Source organism: Mus pahari, chromosome 2, assembly GCF_900095145.1.
Source record: "Mus pahari chromosome 2, PAHARI_EIJ_v1.1, whole genome shotgun sequence".
NCBI lineage: Eukaryota > Metazoa > Chordata > Mammalia > Rodentia > Muridae > Mus > Mus pahari.
Genome location: NC_034591.1, coordinates 14,190,662 through 14,208,871, shown reverse-complemented (window position 1 = coordinate 14,208,871; position 18,210 = coordinate 14,190,662). Strand labels below are relative to the sequence as shown.

At 36.7% G+C, this 18,210-nt stretch overlaps 1 protein-coding gene across 5 annotated transcripts in view; it reads right to left on the bottom strand.

Moving 5' to 3' along the window:
- Nucleotides 1-18,210, bottom strand: part of Magi2 (membrane associated guanylate kinase, WW and PDZ domain containing 2) — a 1,405,204-nt gene that overhangs the window by 1,165,547 nt on the left and 221,447 nt on the right. The gene's annotated exons all lie outside the window — the stretch shown is intronic.

The window sequence follows — 18,210 nt, the reverse complement described above, 5'->3', positions numbered from 1 at the left end:
TAGGGAATGTGAATAAAAGAGAAAATTAGTTGTTAGGAGTAAGTTTGACATGAAAGAAGACAAAGGCTGATTCAAAAGTAAATCAAGTAGGAAGGGGGAATTGTACAGCAAAACAATAACAAAAAAACAAACAAAAACCAGCCTTGACCTCAACTCTCATCAGATCTTTTGTCTATTCATTTTCCTTGGGAATACTAACAAGCTAGCATGTTTAATACACTGTCTCATAAATAGGGTGATTCTGAGGTTTAATTTTCTAGCAGATTTAGAACGGCTGAGTCTGCAAGCATGTCAAAGTTAAGAGTCTAGGCTGGACATATGATTCTGGGTAGAGGTATGAGTAAATGGTCAAGTTATTAAAGGATAGTGGTAACTCAGAGTATTAACTATACCCACTGGGGAAGTTTCACAACTGTAGCAGCTCCACACTAAGTATATTTGTTCTCAATATTCAAAATCAAAACAGTTTTTCTGTTAAAGTTTAGTTAATGAGGAAAAGTACAATTGTATTTAGAACAGCTTATCTACTGTCTGTGAGTAACTCATGATCTTGTTCATGGTCAAGAGTATCAAGCACTAATTGCAAAGCCCATGCTCTTACACTTAAATCATTTAGGTGAAAACATGCATATCAGATAGATGACAACCTACAGAAAAATAGCCCTTTGTAAAACTTAATATGAAATAGTAAGATACAGACTGAGATGATATAAAATATATCTTTAAAGATGAATGGGAGCTCAGTGAACTATGCAGTTATATCTCAAAAAATACCTAAAGAATATTTTGCTAGTTGAGATGTCAATATTAAATCAAATTTAACAAGATATATAAATGTAACCATGAATTTGAAAGGTAAATTTTTAAAGCATTATTACACTAGACAATGAAGAAAAGAACATACTAACTCTGGGTCATAGAGTTCAAGGAACCAAGGATGCTAGCAGATTTCATTAGTGAGATGTTTCACTTTCTTCATGCAAGGTAGTATATCCTACAACCTTTCTGACAAATTGTCATAGAGATTCTACAGTCTTTTCCTTTGAGAAACATCAATTATATGGTCAAATCTAACCTTTTTTTCCTAATCTGTCTCCCTCAATATCAGCTTATCTCAGTCTAGTTTTGCTCATAGCCTAAAATAAGATTGCTCTTCTTAAGAGTTGTCAATTCTACAGAAACACCCAAACTGATTTTTATTGAATATTTTATTTGCCCAGAAAAACATCTCCTCTTCCTCTGTTCAGGTACTGGCACATTAGTCAGAAAAAAAAAAAAAGTTACCTACCTGGAGTTGACCTCCCCCATTCCTAGATTTCATTCCCAAAGACCCATTTCATTGTTTATATCTCTCCTCACAGCTCACCCCATTGCCCCTTCCCGTAACTCCAAAAGACATCCACTGCTCAGGTGCAGCCATACCAGTCAGAAGAAGAGATGTAGGCCACATCAGTCAGAAGAACCAGATAAGCCCTGCTGTACCAAAGGCCAAGCTAGCCACAGGAAGTCCAGCCCACATCTTGAACAAAGATTTCTTTCCAGATTAAAGATCATGCCAGGATTGCCAGAAACTCAGCCCATAAACCCCAGAGAAAACAAAAGAAAGAGGAAACAGAAACCAAGGAACAGAAGACCCATTTACCAAAGACAAACTTAGAAATCATCTGTACCTATAACCATCCCAAATCCAGATGCCTAAATGAGAGTGTAAGAACACAATCAACAACAGCCAGGGCACTGCGGTGCCACCAGACCCCAGCTATCCCATGGCAGCAAGACATCAGTACTTCAATTTAGCTGAATTACAAAGAAACAACCTTAAAATCAACTTTATGAAGAAGATAGAGGTCCTTAAAAAAAATGAAAAAAAAAATCCCTTAAAAAAAGACAAAGAAAAAATTGGAGAAAATAACAAACCCCTTAAAGAATGCAGAGAAAGCCAAGACAAACAAGTTTTAACACTTGGAAATGGGAATAGAAACAATAATGAAAACAAACTTCGGGAGTCTTGGAAATGAAAAGTCTAGGTAAGTGAATAGGAACGAGATATGCAAGCATCACCAAACAAATGCAAGAAATGCAACAGAGGTTCTTAGACACTGCAGATACAACAGAAAAAAGGAATAGTCACTGGTCAAAGAGAACATTCATCTAGTAAACTCCTAACACAAAGCATTCAGTAAATTAGCAACACTATGAAAAAAACACAATTAAGAATAGGAATAGAAGAAGAATCTCAGTCAAAACTGCAGAAAATGGATTTAACAAAACCGTAGAAGAAAAAAATTCCTTAGCCTAAAGAAGGACATACATGTAAATTACAAGAAGCTTACAGAACACCAAATAGATTGTACCAGAAAGAAAGTCTTTGTGGCATATAACAAAACACTATATATACAAAACAAAGAATAGTAAAATCTGCAAGGGAAAAAGGCCAAGTAACATATAAAGGTAGACCTATTAGAATTACACTCAAATTTCAACAAAGACTCTAAAAGACAAGGGGCCTAGAGAGATGTCTTGTAGCCTCTTAAGAGACCACAGATGCCAGCCTAGACTACTATACCAGCAAAACTTTCAATCACCCACATACACAGCCCTATAGAAAGTACTATGGACATCCAATTTTTTGATAAAGAGTATATACAATGGGGAAAAAGGACAGCATATTCAACAAAGGGTGCTGTTCTAACAGGATGCAAATAGATGCATATCTACCACCTTGCACAAAACTCAAGTTCAAGTGGATCAGAGACCTCAACATACAGCAAGGTACACTGGACCATTTAGAAAAGTGGGGATTAGTCTAGAATGCCTTGACACAATTGACAACTTTCTAAACAGAACACAAATAGCATGCAATCAACAATAAATAGAATCTTGTGAAACTGAAAAGCTTCAGTAAGGCTAAGAACACTGTCATTTGGACAAAATGGCAGCCCACATAATGGGAAAAGACCTTTTACCAATTCTACATCTGACAGAGGGCTAACATCCAAAATAAATCAAGAATTCAAGAAAATGATGTTAACAAACTAAACAATCCAATTAAAAATGGAGTAAAGATCTAAACAGAGAATTCTCTACAGAAGAATCTAAAATGGCCAAGAAACCCATGAAGAAAACTTTAATATCCTTAGGCATCAGAGAAATGCAAATCAGAAAGAAGTAATATTCCATCTTATACCTGTCAGAATGTCTAAGATGAAAATCACAAGCAAAATTCATGCTGAAGAGGATGTGGATCAAGGGAAACACTTCTCTACTGCTGTTGGGAGTCCAAACATATACAACCATTTTGGAAGTCAATATGGTGGTTTCTCTTAAAACTGAGAATCCTACCTCAAGATCCAGCTATACTACTCTTGTCAATATACAAAAAGGTCACTTCATCCTACTACAACAAGAATGCTTGCCCAACTATGTTTACCTCAGCTTTATCACAAAAGCCAGGAACTGGAAACAACCTAGATATCCTTCAACCAAAGAACGGATGACAAAAATCTAGTACATTTATACAAGAGAGTATTAATCAGCTATTAAAAACAATGACAGGGCTGGTGAGATGGCTCAGTGGGTAAGAGCACCTGACTGCTCTTCCNAAGGTCCAGAGTTCAAATCCCAGCAACCACATGGTGGCTCATAACCATCCGTAACAAGATCTGACGCCCTCTTCTGGAGTGTCTGAAGACAGCTACAGTGTACTTACATATAATAAATAAATAAATCTTTAAAAAAAAGATTTAAAGAAAAACAAACAAACAATGACATTGTGACATTTTTCAGGCAAATGGATAGAACTTGAAAAAAAATCTGAGTGAGGTAGCCCAGACTCAGAAAGACAACATGATATGTACTCATTTATAAGTAAATATTAGCTGTAAAGTAAAGACAATCATGCTATGGTCAACAGACCCAGAGAGGCTGACTAACAGGAGGCCTTGGGGAGGGGCTCAAGGATCTCCCTGGGAAGTATAGATTTTGCAGGAGGTGAGGGATCAGGTAGTGGGAGGGAAAATCTGGGAGAAACAGATGTAACTGGGGAGCGTTTTGAGAGCAAGGTGGAATCCTAGCAATAGAAGCTCCATGGGATCTATGAGAGTAACCCTAGAAAAGACTCGAAGTAATGGAGACATGCAGCCTGAACAGACTGTCTTCTACAACTAGGCAAGGATTTAAATGAAGGGAATGGGACACCAACCCAGCATGCCTGCGTCTCTGCCAGGGTGCCTGGAGCACTGCCAGCAAGTTGCTCAGAGGAGGCAGAACAAGGTCAGGAATGGGGATTCTCTGTCCGAATTTCCCCAGTGGAAAACAGCAGAGTCTGGGATCATTGCTGTGTTTCCCAGTCTCTTGTGTACTCAAGCAGTGCTGGTGTACTTCTGGGAACAGGGGATCTAGTCTACACATCCCCTCAGGGTGCCCACACACCAAGCTGGAACGGAAGGCAGAGACTAGGATGGGGCAGAACCTGATTTGGTTCCAAGTGAATGCTGTGATGGGAGAGAGAAGACATTCTCCAGGATATTTAGGTGCAGCAGCTCTTTAGGATGAAGTTCTCCCTCCTGACACACCGTCCTCCCATCTTGTGGCTATCCTTGAAGAAGAGATGGTCCTTCCTTGCCTTCTTTGATGGCAAATGTATACACTTTACACAGGGTGAAACAGGGACAAAACAATTGTGGGAAGCAATGTCCACCAAGTTAAGTTCATTGGCTGAACACACCAGGCATACCTAGATACCTCATTACTATGGAGAACTTCAGGTTTTATGCCATGGTGTTCTCAGTAGGATATTGTGGTTCCAGAGCAGGTAGAGTTTGGTAGGGAGATGACCCCACACATACTATAAATCTGAGTTTCATGGGGTTTGGGCTCACTCAACCTTACCATTTCTTTGATCTGGTGGCACTGCCTCACATACATATAGTTTGCCTCACATACAGACAGTTTGTCCTGCCTGCAGAGAGTATGGTAGGACAGGAGTCAAGCAGAATCTTCATCTAAGAGACCAGAGAGGAAACTGATGGGAGCAAATACAGAGTCCCATAACCAAACACTAAGCAGAGCTCTGGGAGTCATGAGAAGGGTTGGGGTGAGAGGAGGGTGCTTGGCGGAACCAGAGAGGTCAGGGACACCACCAGTATATGGCCCACCGAATCAACTGACTGGGACTCATGGGGGCTCACAAAGATCATGGATCCTTTAGGGGGCTAGCCTAGTTTCTCTGCCTATATGTTATGGCTGAGTAGCTCGGTGCTCTTGTGGGCACCCTCACTGTGGGAGCAAGGGCTGTCCCTGACTCTTTCTGCCTACTTGTGGGACCTTTTCCGTCCTAATAGATTGCCTCATCTAGCCTTGGTGTGATGGTGTGTTCCTGGTCTTATTTAACTTACGTTGTGTTTGGTTGATGTCCCTGGGAAGCCTGCTCTTCTCTGAGAGATAGCAGAGTTGGGGTGAGGAGAGGGGAGAGGTATGAAGGAGAGACTGAGGAGAGGAAAGGAGAGAGGAAGGGAGGGGAAACCATGGTCAGGATACAATATATGAGAGAATAGCCGGGCGTGGTGGCGCTCGCCTTTAATCCCAGCACTCGGGAGGCAGAGGCAGGTGGATTTCTGAGTTTGAGGCCAGCCTGGTCTACAAAGTGAGTTCCAGGACAGCCAGGGCTATACAGAGAAACCCTGTCTTGAAACAAACAAACAAACAAGAAAGAAAGAAAGAAAGAAAGAAAGAAAGAAAGAAAGAAAGAAAGAAAGAAAGAAAGAAAGAAAGAAAGAAAGAAAGAAAGAAAGAAAGAAAGAAAGAAAGAAAGAAAGAAAGAAAGAAAGAAAGAAAAAAGAAAAAAGAGAGAAGAATAAAACAAAGAACAAGTAAAGAAAAACATCCCATTGCCATGGCTAGTTAAAACATTTCCAACATTTCAAATCACAAGACAAGAATCTCTGGAAAGGGTGGAACACACATCTGTATTCTGCAGCTCTCATGCATTATCTCACTTAATCCCATTAAAAAGAGAATATCATTAGAACCGTTCCCATATATATTCTTTTAAAATGATTTTTACACACATTGCCATAACAGCACTGTCACTCTTTATAATTTGTTTGAATATTTTGTCTTTGATTTTTAATTATCTGAATTTAATTAGCATTTAGCATCATGGTTTATTTAGGGAAATGTGAGGAAGGTCTAGGGAGGAAATCACTCAGTGCCTACTAGAAGCTCCCTAGGGACATCTCAGAGTTTGCTTCATTCCACCTACTTAAACTTCATCTGGGGAAAATAAGATTAAAAAAAAAAAAGAAAAAGCAAAGTACTTTGAGCAATGCAGCCTCTATTTTCATAGAAATTTGATGATCCTGCGACTAAACAGATGATCGCTGCAGTGAATAGAAGCTCAGTTAAACACAGCTGACGGGCTTTAATACATCGACTCTTTTTCTTTTATAGCAAATGCAGATGACAATGGCATTTACCTCCTGGGTTGTTAGCAAGATTCTATGAGCTGTGTTCCTGCAGTCCCAGTACCTGGAAGCCTTACCTGCTTAATCCCAGAGCAAACTCTCCCCAGTGATACTTTCTCAGCCTAGACAAGGATCCCAGTGAGCTAGGCTGTTTAGTCTCTCTGAACCCCTTCTCCCCCCCCACCCCCACCCCCCCCCCCCACACACAGAACAAGGTTTCTTAAGTGCACAGTATTCAGTGTGGTACTGGAAGTCTTCAACATTTTTGTTTTATCAGGAATTCCAGATTATAAAAGTAACTCTAAATTATGACTTCTAACCCCACCCTGTCATCTACCCTGTTAGTTACTCCACTTAGTCTCTAAAGATGACAGTCTCTAAGAAATGACAGTCTCTAAGAAATGACAGTCTCTTATGAAATGGGATTATAGCTAGAAGGCCTCATCAAAAATCACCGCTCACTCATGAATACAATCTCAGTGTCTTAAGCTGAAGTAAAAAGGACTAAACAGTCTTGGCCATTTCTTAGTTGCCTTTCTTCCTTCACCCTACTTTGCTGTGCCACACACAGTGCCATAGTTTGTGTAGCTTTTATATTACACATTACCTGCCTGCTTCAAATGTTACAGATATTATCCAGCAATCTCAGTCTCAGACACAAAGAGACAAAAATCAACATACCAGTTTACACAAAGAATTCTAGTAATGATAACCTTGTAATGATAACTGGAAGGACTACAAATATCCACCAACTAGGAAATAACAAAAATAATCATATGCATGCAAGAGAATAGTACTAACAAATGACTAGCAACTGCAGCAGCACTGAGCAGCTCCTGATGCACATGCTAATGCACACCTCAGTAGGACATTCCCTATGTACTTATTCCAGTAGACACACAGAGAGAGAGAAGGGCAGATTTGTAGGCCAGCAGAGATTGAGATGGGCCATAGAGGACTGACTAAGCAGGGAAAATAAGGAACAATGAAAATGCTTTATAATTTTACTGTAGTGCTAACAGCATAAACGAATGCATTTGTCTCAATTTAAAGAAGTAAATATGTATGGTGAGAGGATTTTACTCTTTATAAATTATAACTCAACAAACATTAGAAAGTTCTGTATCTCCTTTCACTGTTGTACTATGCTTTAGTGACTTCTTCTTCATCCTCAGCTTTGGAGTATGTCTGTTCATCTTTTAGACTTCACTCTTTAACATCAATCTGCTTAACTAAATCATCTCTCCATTCCAATGGATCATCAAGGCTGGGTCTCTATCCCCTGTGTTCTGTCTCTAATGAATCAACACAGCAGCACTGTCTGGTGCTGTCTCATAAGCACCTAAGGGAAATTATAAAGTCTTTCTCATCTTTACTTTTAACCTATGTATAAAATGATAGCATTTACTTGACTTATCTCAAGCTTAAGGTTTATTTTAACATTAAAATAGAGTAAAATTACTTTTAACACATAGATTAAATATAATATACTCTGAATTCAAACAATTGTACCAGCAGTATTACTGGGTGATTCTACTCTGAGTTACTTGATATGCATTTTGTTGGTACAATGCTTGTGATGTATATACAAAATGCAAAAGGCTAAAACATCTTAAAAATTAAAAAATGAGAACAGCAGTTATCATTTTAACAGGTCTTCTGATGCTTTTAGATTTTGAGCAACTCTCTATATCTCAATTGATGCAAATGCATGCATGCAAAATTATAAAGCTCTCTGGACTGAGGCAACCAGGATGTTTCATCGGCCAATGAGTCATTTAGAGGATAAAGATACTCCATGCAAATTAAACTGCTCAACTGAACCTGTCTTATAAAATTCCAAATTGCTTACTCTCTCTTCTTTCCTGAGACACAAAAGAAGACTTTATGACCTGATTGTGGTGTGGTGCTGTTTGGAAAACAGGTATTATGCAATAGTTACATCCCATCAGAGAGTTTGACACATGGCTGCCCTTTGTATAGACTGTCACCTGAGGCTGAGGTTCATGTGATTTCTAGCATGTGGCTATTCATATTTGAAGCCTGATCTGTGTTCTGGACCTAGGCAGTAAAATCATGCTAAACAATTAAAAAATTAAGAGGTAAGTAAAAATTAATGCTGGACTATGAGCTTAACATCTAAAATTTATGTTTACCCTCATGTAAAGGTCAGAATTCAGGAATCTCAACTCATCCACTTTTTGCAGGATTTACTGAACAAACCTGTTGTGAAGTGGTCAATTCTGCAGGTGTTTTACCACAATGGTATCTGCTTCAAAACACTATCAGTCCTTTTGCTGAAGAGTGATGGAGAGCAGGAAATAGAACTTCTGAAGCATGAAGCAGGATGCCTAGAAGCCTTACCACACCATTTTGGTATGTAACTGTGTTATTAATATACATTCCCAGAAAAAAATATATGCATATAATCCTTATTGCTAGTAATCTAGAAAACCAATAACAAGTTGTATAAAGCTACCTCTTAATATGAATATTTCTGAAAACCGTAAACTTTCTCAATAAAAATCAACTTATAAGTACAATTAAAATAAACCCTCAAGGGCAGATTATGTTATCTCATCACTGGATTTCCTCTTCCCTCCTTATCTAACTTTTTTTTCTCTCCATCATTTCTTCCCTACTTCCCTCTCTTCCCCTCCCTCTCTTCCTTCCCTTCTTTCTATTTAAACAAGCAAAGGTTGAAGATGTGTAGCCACAGACTAAACTGCTTTCACCCAAAGTCTATTCCTAGGTAAGAGCATTAGAAGGAAATTCTACTTTTGCTTTCAAAACTATATTATAGCACACATATTATAAATCACATTAATAAAATAACCATGCCGTATTTGCAACATAAATAACTATTTATAATAATTGATATGTAATAAACATGTGAATGCTGGCCTATTCTTATATAATGTTCATTTTTTCAAGTTCATTAAGCAATGTAAAGAATAATTTGAAGTCTTTAAATTCACTGTGATACAATAAAAATTGACTGGAGGAGAGCACATATTTCAAGAAGCACTTATTTTTGCACTTAAATGGTCAATATTTAATCAGTAGTTTAAGTATCCAATTTCAGGGTTCAAAAGCAAGCTGACTGTCATCAACACCAGTTAGCAGGAAATAGTGCAGATTTCTTTCACATTGCTGTACATTGTTACCACCATCAGCCCATTTTGGACCAAACCTAAAAGGAGTTGATGTCAAAAACTTAAGAAAAATGGATGCATGTGAAGCAGTCAGTGTTACACGGCTCCTTTGAGGATGAATGATAACGAGCCCAGTGCAATAAGATTGTGCTTCATGCAGCCTCTTGTCTCACTCTCAATTTATTTCGTGGCAGAGACACTTAATGGTGCAATAAAAATGCAAACAGTTAATTCTTTCTGCCAAACACTCAATGATAGTAAATCACATCATACAGGAAGCAAATCTAGGCAAGCAATTTGCTATGTACTTCGCAGCATCAACAATCTCATTACACTCAGTACCTTCCTCCAATCCTTACAAGACCATTCTTTAACACACAATACTCTTATATTTTCTTCCTTATCAAGGCAACAAATCTTATTTATTTCTCCGATGAAGATCTCCACTTATATTTTTAATGAAAACTTTAGTTAATCACACAGTGAATCTGAATTTCGTTTTTCTTAAGTACTACCTTCTAGGTTACAAGAAAATTAGGGAAGAGCTGATCTTTAATTTTAGTAGAAAACACAATTGAATTGTTAACTGTTTTTTAAGCTAATGCTCCATTGTAAAGAAGATAATTTTTCATTCATGGCTATGCTCCATTAAAGTTGTCTAACCTGATCTTGGAAACTATGCAGGGACAGGTTTAGTTAGCACTTAGGTGAGAGAAAACAGCACTCCACTTTTTGCTCCTCAGACCTTTCCTTGCTGTAGTAGGTTTCTACTCTTCTTACTTTCTTGGTCCCATGGAAAAAGACCTATTTCAGTCTCTCCAATATGACTATACCATCTTTAAAGTTATTGGTGCATCTGAAATGAACAGAAATCTATAGTTAATGTATCCAGGATGAAGTTACATACATTGATGCCTTTTGTAAAGATATACTTAAAATAAATACTGATGAGGTTATCTTCTCTTGGAAACAAAGAACAAAATCCATGCTCAGTGTTAGCATCTACTGGGTATTGTCTGGGAGACACAAACTACTCATCAATAACTATTAAAATCAAAACAACAATTGTAGTTGTCTTACTATATTAAGACAGATGACAGCTAAAGACAAATTTGATTCTTCCCTGGTATGAGGTTAATGTGGGCAATAGATGACAAGCAATTTTTTTCCAACAATGAACCATGAAAAAAATCTCAATGGACATGGACTTAATCACAAGTCAGTGCATTGTGGTTGCCTGTGATTGAGCTTGTTTGAAAGACAAATTATGAACTGTCTTGAATTCTGGTGGATCCAAGAGTGTTAGTGGCCACCTCAAGACCTGAGAGGAACCAATCCCACCCTTTTCAGGTGCTTCTAGATATAAGCAAAACATAGAGTCTCAGGTTTACAGAGGATCTCACATTAGTAGTTAAGGTTAGACTAGGGGGAAGAAAAGCAAGGAGGACCAGTTACCTTTACCAGTCCCTTTCTTACAGAATGGTGATGCTCAGCATGCTAACCTTGTTACACTTCTATACTAAGAATAAGAGTATGGATTATATCAACTTACATGAATTTTGTTTCAGGTCTGAGATAAGTCTTTAAAGTGAGCATAAGGCTACGACTTATTTTGGGTCCAATACAAAAGTTGATTCCAAAGGTGGTTGTAAAGTAGGGAGTAGGGATGGAAGTCATTCACCGATGGCTCACTCCGCTGCCCACCTCTCCATGGTAATGATGCTATGACTATTTCTAGTATGGTATCACATGTCTTCAAGCACGTAATGTTTTAGTATCATTCCATTCTCCAGTCCACATATTCTTGAGCAAAAAAAAGGAGATGATAAGACATAGTAAAAACAAGAGGCCAGCATCTAGATCCACTAGCTTCCTCTTACCTTCTGAGATTCTACATAGAAGGTGAAAAGTGAGTCAAGCATATTCAGGTTGCCTTTAGCTCCAGATATACAAGAAAAGTACAACATTTGACATTAGTTACTGTTGCAATGTTGCATACCAAGGAAAGATAGTTGAGACTCACCCTTACAATTACAGATTATTTTCAAGAGAACAAGAGATAGATAGTGCATTAATGTAATGAGTGTTGAGCTGGGAAGAACTTTCAGGGAGCTAGCAGCACTACATAGGCTCTCACAGTTTTCCTTCTGTGTTATTCCTTATTTTATTCTATTTTACTCACTAAAATTTATATGCAAACTACTCTAAGCCATAATCATAATTCTTATAACATTTTGGTCATTTTCGTCTACCTTGCTCATTTTAAGCTTCTTACAGTTTCAGATAGAGCATACTCAATAATTAGCTGCTAAAAGAATAAAAGTAGCCAGATCTTGTGATTCATACCCACTTTTAGGTTTTTAGGAGGTCAAGACAGAAAGATATGAAGTTTTAGGCAATACAAGATTCATAGAAAATTCTTGTCTCAAAAAGTTATGCTAAGCCCAAAACAAAATAACACAAACAAACACAAATATCAACTTTTACAAACTATCTGAGACGTAGAACTTCAGCTCCTCTTCATTTTTTTCTCCAGAAAACACTTTGGTTTTTTTGGCCTGTAGAATATAGTACTTGTATTAGAAAAAGACTAGTTTCATAAGTAGGAGGTCTAGCCACAGGTTCTTGGCCCTATAGAACACAGGTAAATCATAGGCCCTAGGATAGAACCTACTATTATTCTGCTAAGTAGACAAATATGACAACAATAACAGCAACAACAAAATCATGCTAATGATCTATTGTTATTTCCCTAGCTAGGTGCATCTCTCAACCTTTACAAGAATACCTTATTTTTTAAAATCATAAGTGGCAATTAACACAGAGACTCACAACTGGTCAATATGTGGAGAATAAGGGACTGTTGACATCTATGTTATTCCCTTTCTGCCAAGGTTTAGGGATTATTGTGGAAGAGGGGGTAGAAAAGGGACAAAAGCATTGGAGGATGACGACAAGGAAAGAGTGTATTCTGGTCATAGATGGGTTGCTGCACATATCAGAGTGACTATGACAGCATGAACAAGACCTGAATAACCCCAGTCTAGCACAAATCCCAGTATGGACTGGGAAGGAGTAACTGACAGTTGATAACTGCTGATTAAAGGAGAGTCAGTTTTCTTTAAGGGCATAGTCTCTTGTAAATTGATTACACTCCAGTGGGAAGCCAAACTTATAAGAATATATAGGCAGCCCAAATTGGTCTTAGTGACAGTATTTATTTAAAATAAAGGCACAACTTGTGTGGGTATATAAGAGAGAGTGAGTAAATCTAAGAGGAATTGGTGTAGGGGGAAACATGATGAAATGCAATAAATGAAATTCTCAAAGAACTACAACATGATAAAACACATTATAGGAATTTCTCAAAAAAATGAACAGAAGCTTTAAAAGTAAATAAGAAGTCAGTTAGGTTGAATAAAATGATGAAAATTAAATTTCTTCTCCTTTGATTTTATCTGACACTTTTGATGTTCTAACAATCTCCTTGATAGCCTAACTGTATCAAGGCAGCACAAATAATACAATTCACATCTTATCAGGCTTATGTCATAGGTAGTGATTTATTCCTTGCACATAATCCAATTCCCAAGGGGAAAAACACATTTTGGGGAGAGGGCAATAGAACAGTTATCAATGAGGTATGTTGATCTCATAACAGAAAGTTATAATCCAATAGCTATTGGTTAATACAAGTGACCAGAACTGAAAACTACTCTTAGATACATAATATATATATATATATATATATATATATATATATATATATATATGTGTGTGTGTGTGTGTGTGTGTGTGTGTGTGTGTGTGTGTGTGTGTATGTATGTATGTGTATGTATGTATAATACAGTATGGGCCAAACCGAGAAAGAAACAGAAGAATGATGTAAGCTAGGGAAATCTTTCTGCAACAGAACCACATAAACTAGGCAGGATATTTAATATCTTTGAAAATCATGCTGTATGTGTATGGAGGGAAGTATTGAACTGGCTGGAGTGAAAGGAGGTCTTTTCTGGCAGTACAATTTTATGATCTTTAATCTTATGTTGTCATGAAAAAATTTAATACTACAGGTTTTTAACTGATTAAGAAGAAAATAAACACATTCCATTGCTCTCAAGCTAAAAGCAAACAATGACAGTTTTATTATAACTAACAATATAAAATGCATTTGAGTAGATGGGCTTTGATTTAGATCTTTAACTAAGATGATAAAGTAGATGAAATAATAGATTTCACTAATGTTAATAATTATAGTAACAAATAAATCATATCTTAAGCCAACACTTAAGGGGCTTGGTAGATAGTTTAATTTACAAAGTCCTTGTTTTGCAGGAATGAAGATTGAAATTCAGTTTCTAGAATACATGTCTAAAAACAAACAAACAAACAAACAAACTTGGCATGCCAGCATGTAATCTCAGCTTTTAGAGGTCAGGGATAGGAGGCAGCCTGGGGCTTCCTCAATCTCAGAATGTTCCTCTCATGTTCCTCCCCTTGTCTAAGGAATGTTCCTGCTGTCTACCCCATCTAGTTAAGATAAAAGTCTGCTTTTTCCGTACTCTGAAGTACTAGTCTTATGTGTGTTTAACATTCTTTCACTGAACAGAGCCCTGTATTCCTTCAGATAGTGTCATCCTTTGTCACAACACTAGTAAGCCCAAGCTATTCAGTGACAAGAACAATCCAGATGAGGCATGGTTGGGGAGCATTGTGTTCCTCTGCCCTGACACTACTTCCTCCTTGGTGACTATTCATACCCTCAGACAGGAGGCATGGTGATGGATATAATAGATTCTATTTTACTTAAAATGAAAGAAAATGGACAGAATCCAAAAGGATGCGATGCACTGGTAGAAAACTACAACTGAGTGGAAGCAGTGAAATGTACTGATATAAAATATAAAGAGACTATATATAGAAGTATAGAAAGTCGATGGCTTACATTGGGACAATAAAAAATGATGAACATACTATGAGATTGACATAGTCAGGTGATGATATTCTAAACAGGGTTTGAAGCTCATCATCTATGTCAACTTGGTAAAGAGATGTGAAAGGCAAGAAATGCATTTCTGGGACTGTGTATTACTTTTAACGAGATAATGTGTGTTATTTCCACATTCTGTGAAGTCCACAGCCAGTTTGGAAATCAACCAGGTAAGACATTTCTTCCTTTGCTCTAAATCAGTATATATGCATGCTTCAAGGTCCAGGTATAACAATTTTTTATGTTATTAATTTTTCTGCTGAAAACAAGCAAAACATAAAATTTGAATTTTTATGGAACTTAATGCCCATGACACTGAAATAATAACAACTAGCGCTTATACACCATTTGCTATGTATCAGATATTGTGCTGTCTCTGTGGGCTCATGATGATCTTCTAAAAAAGGCACTAGTTAGTGGCAGAGCTTGGACGGGAATAAAATCTGTCTGACTTTTAGAGCTTGACTCGTTATAGTATAATGACATCCTTATACCATATTTATAACTTGATGATTCATCATATTTTACACTGCAGCGTATGTTAAGGTCTTGTAATTATTAAGTTTTGCATATGTGAGTTAGTGGCCCATATGTTATACTTCTTGAAGGAGAGAACATTACTAATGTGTTGTGTATCTTTCACATTGGATATATATCACATAGATTGTATTAAGTGAACTAATCATATAAGAGACATGATAAAAATTGATGCACCAACTTTGGTATGAATTAGATATATTTGGAGAGCTTGTTAAAACAGAGATAGCTGTGTACTCTACAAGATTTTAACCATATAGTCCTAGAATTCCTCCTAAGTTTTGTATTTCTAATATCTTCACAGGTGATTCTGCAGCTATGTGTTTAAGAGGTATTATTTGAAAGATACAGTATCCAGGTAACTTAAAAAAAGAAACTTCTCAATATTTATATGAAGCAAACTTCTATGTATAACTAAAGAATATAGAAATGTACAAATATGTATGCATCAATAAATATAGGCATATTAATTCAAAGATTATCAATTTTAATAATATGAGAAATTTCAGAAAAGGATGCTAATTAATATATAAATATTGTAGAGCATAAATAAGTCACTTTGAATAAAATATTTCCTCTTCAGTTTCAACCATAAAACATGTTCTGTCTTAGTGACCATGATGCATGCAGATGAGTATCTTTGACATGATAAGGCAGTTCCAAAGTGACATCAATGACAAAATACAGAGGGTATTTGATTTTTGAGATAAACTGCATTATAAATAGAGAGAAACACAGCATGTTTTTTCCTCTGTCTATTAGAAAAAATATGTCTTGTCATATTATCATCTTTATAATAATTAAACAACACATACAATTTTGCAAATTGACAGATAAAGAAGCTGCCTGTGTCAGATTGATCACCAAAGCCCATTAGACAACCCCCTTTAGAAATCACTTATAATTTCTGTAGTAAATGATTCATGAAGATGATTCATGCTGCAAGTGGTCACTGCAAGACACTATTAACAAGCCACAAGTTAAATTCAGGTATTAATCATGAATTAAAACCCCATACCAACAGCTAGTGTATCAAACCCACAAGCATCTAATCCCAAAGGACTGAGAAATTCATTATGTGATGAGAATCTCTTGCCAGAGAACTGTCCTCTTCCCCCATATGCCACCTAAGCAACAGGCTTTAATCTGACACATGGCAGCTATCCAACCCTACAGCACTTACAGTGACTGCCATAGAGTGAGAGCAGTTAGAAGCTTCTCAGATGGGGCCAACACATGCCTCTTGTCCCAGGATTTGTTCCAAGACACTCTGCTTCTGAGCTTTCCCATGGTTTGATCTTTAAACCTTCCAACTGTGGTCTGTCTAAAATATTTGACGGTTCTCCCTTATTCCTTCCAGTAATCCAGATGTGCATGACCTTGGTGAACTCCTTCTCTGGGTCTGTGGAGTTTTGGCTTCTTCTCACAGTTTTGTGGTTCTGATGGTAACCGTGATCCCTAGAATCTATTTTTTTTATTCCACCTCTACTTAACACATATACATAGACCTTGGGTACTAAATGCATTTGAGAAACCTTATACACATACTCTAATCACATAGAGATTTTGATAAAGAGAATGAGTATAAGCCTTTGAAGATGTTGGACAAAGTGACTACTATACATAACGTGTCTGTTTTATTTTAAAGGTTCCCAGTGTTTGACATGAAAGTTTTTGGGACATTATTAAATTAGACAATCAAATATAGGTTAATTATTACTCCTCCTGTGCACTATTTATTGTCTTGTTATACCCAACCAACCTCTATAGTTACACTGTGACATTGACCTCATAATAGTAATAATTCTGTTTTGCATATAAGAAATCTAAAGATTGTGGAAATGAGACCTGAAGATTATCAAAGGAAATTGAGGATTATCAGTGGATCTGAGACTTTAGAAACGTGTGATTCAAGAATGCATGGGTTTAATTCCCATGAGTTTTTCCCTATGAGTTTGAGCTTACCCATGTAGTAGGGATGCTTGTAATCATCTTGTACATTTTTACTTTATTTAAAAACACTTTAAAAGGAAGGGGACAAACATTGATTAAAATTTTTATTTATGCAGGTTTGCTTACTTTATAAACAAAAAAGATTGTCTTAGCACATATTTTATGAGCTCTTCTGGAATCTGCTGCTTGCATCTTCTTTGTTCTGCCTCTTCTGTCCTTGTTGCTTCATTAGTTGAAACCTGTTAAGTTACAATTTTGATCCTATCCAACTTATGATTTCATGGAGGATGGAGAACAGCTGCCTAACCACTCTAGCAAATAGCTTCTGGTATACTTGAAGGGTTTATTACATTTTCCTTGTGCTTTGTCTTCTGCAATTGAGTTTTCTTTAACATTTCCTTTACAACTTCTGTTTCCCAATATTTATTCATATCTGTCATCTTTAGACCTCTTGGAGTTTCTGCTCGTACGAGGGCTCACAGCCATAGATTAGAGAGAAGGCACAGGCTTGCTATATTTTATCCCGTGTTTTAATTGATTGCTCTTCCTTAAAAAGAAAACTAACATAGTTTGCCTAACTAAACTTTTACACATTAAATTTTCATTTTTTTTTGTATTTTCAATTTTGGATAAATTACAGTGACCAAGTTAGCTTTAATTTTTATATCTTTAAATCATTTTAGTTTGTTTTTATTTGGTAGAATTATGCTTTGTTTTGAAGACTTTTTTACTTATCTTCTATTATCTTTAAATCAAATTTATGTGAATGCAGGGATAGAGCAAACAATAACAAAAATTTATTGTTCTAATAGCATCTAAGAATATTGCTGTTCAAAAGCAAAAATGAAATACCACAAAATAAACAACCAAGTAGAATAAAAAAATTCACCCATCTTTCCTACTTTGATATTGTATGCCTTTTAGGAAATCATATTAAGTATGTTCACATTGTTTTGTGTTTGTGAAAGAAAACTACATTGTGGTTAGTTAGGGGACCAGTTCAAAGGTCAAGGACATCAAGAAGGCACAGCTATTAACAAAACATTGCATACTTGAAAACCAGTGAGATCTTGTGAGCATCAAATCTCTCTCTCTCTCTCTCTCTCTCTCT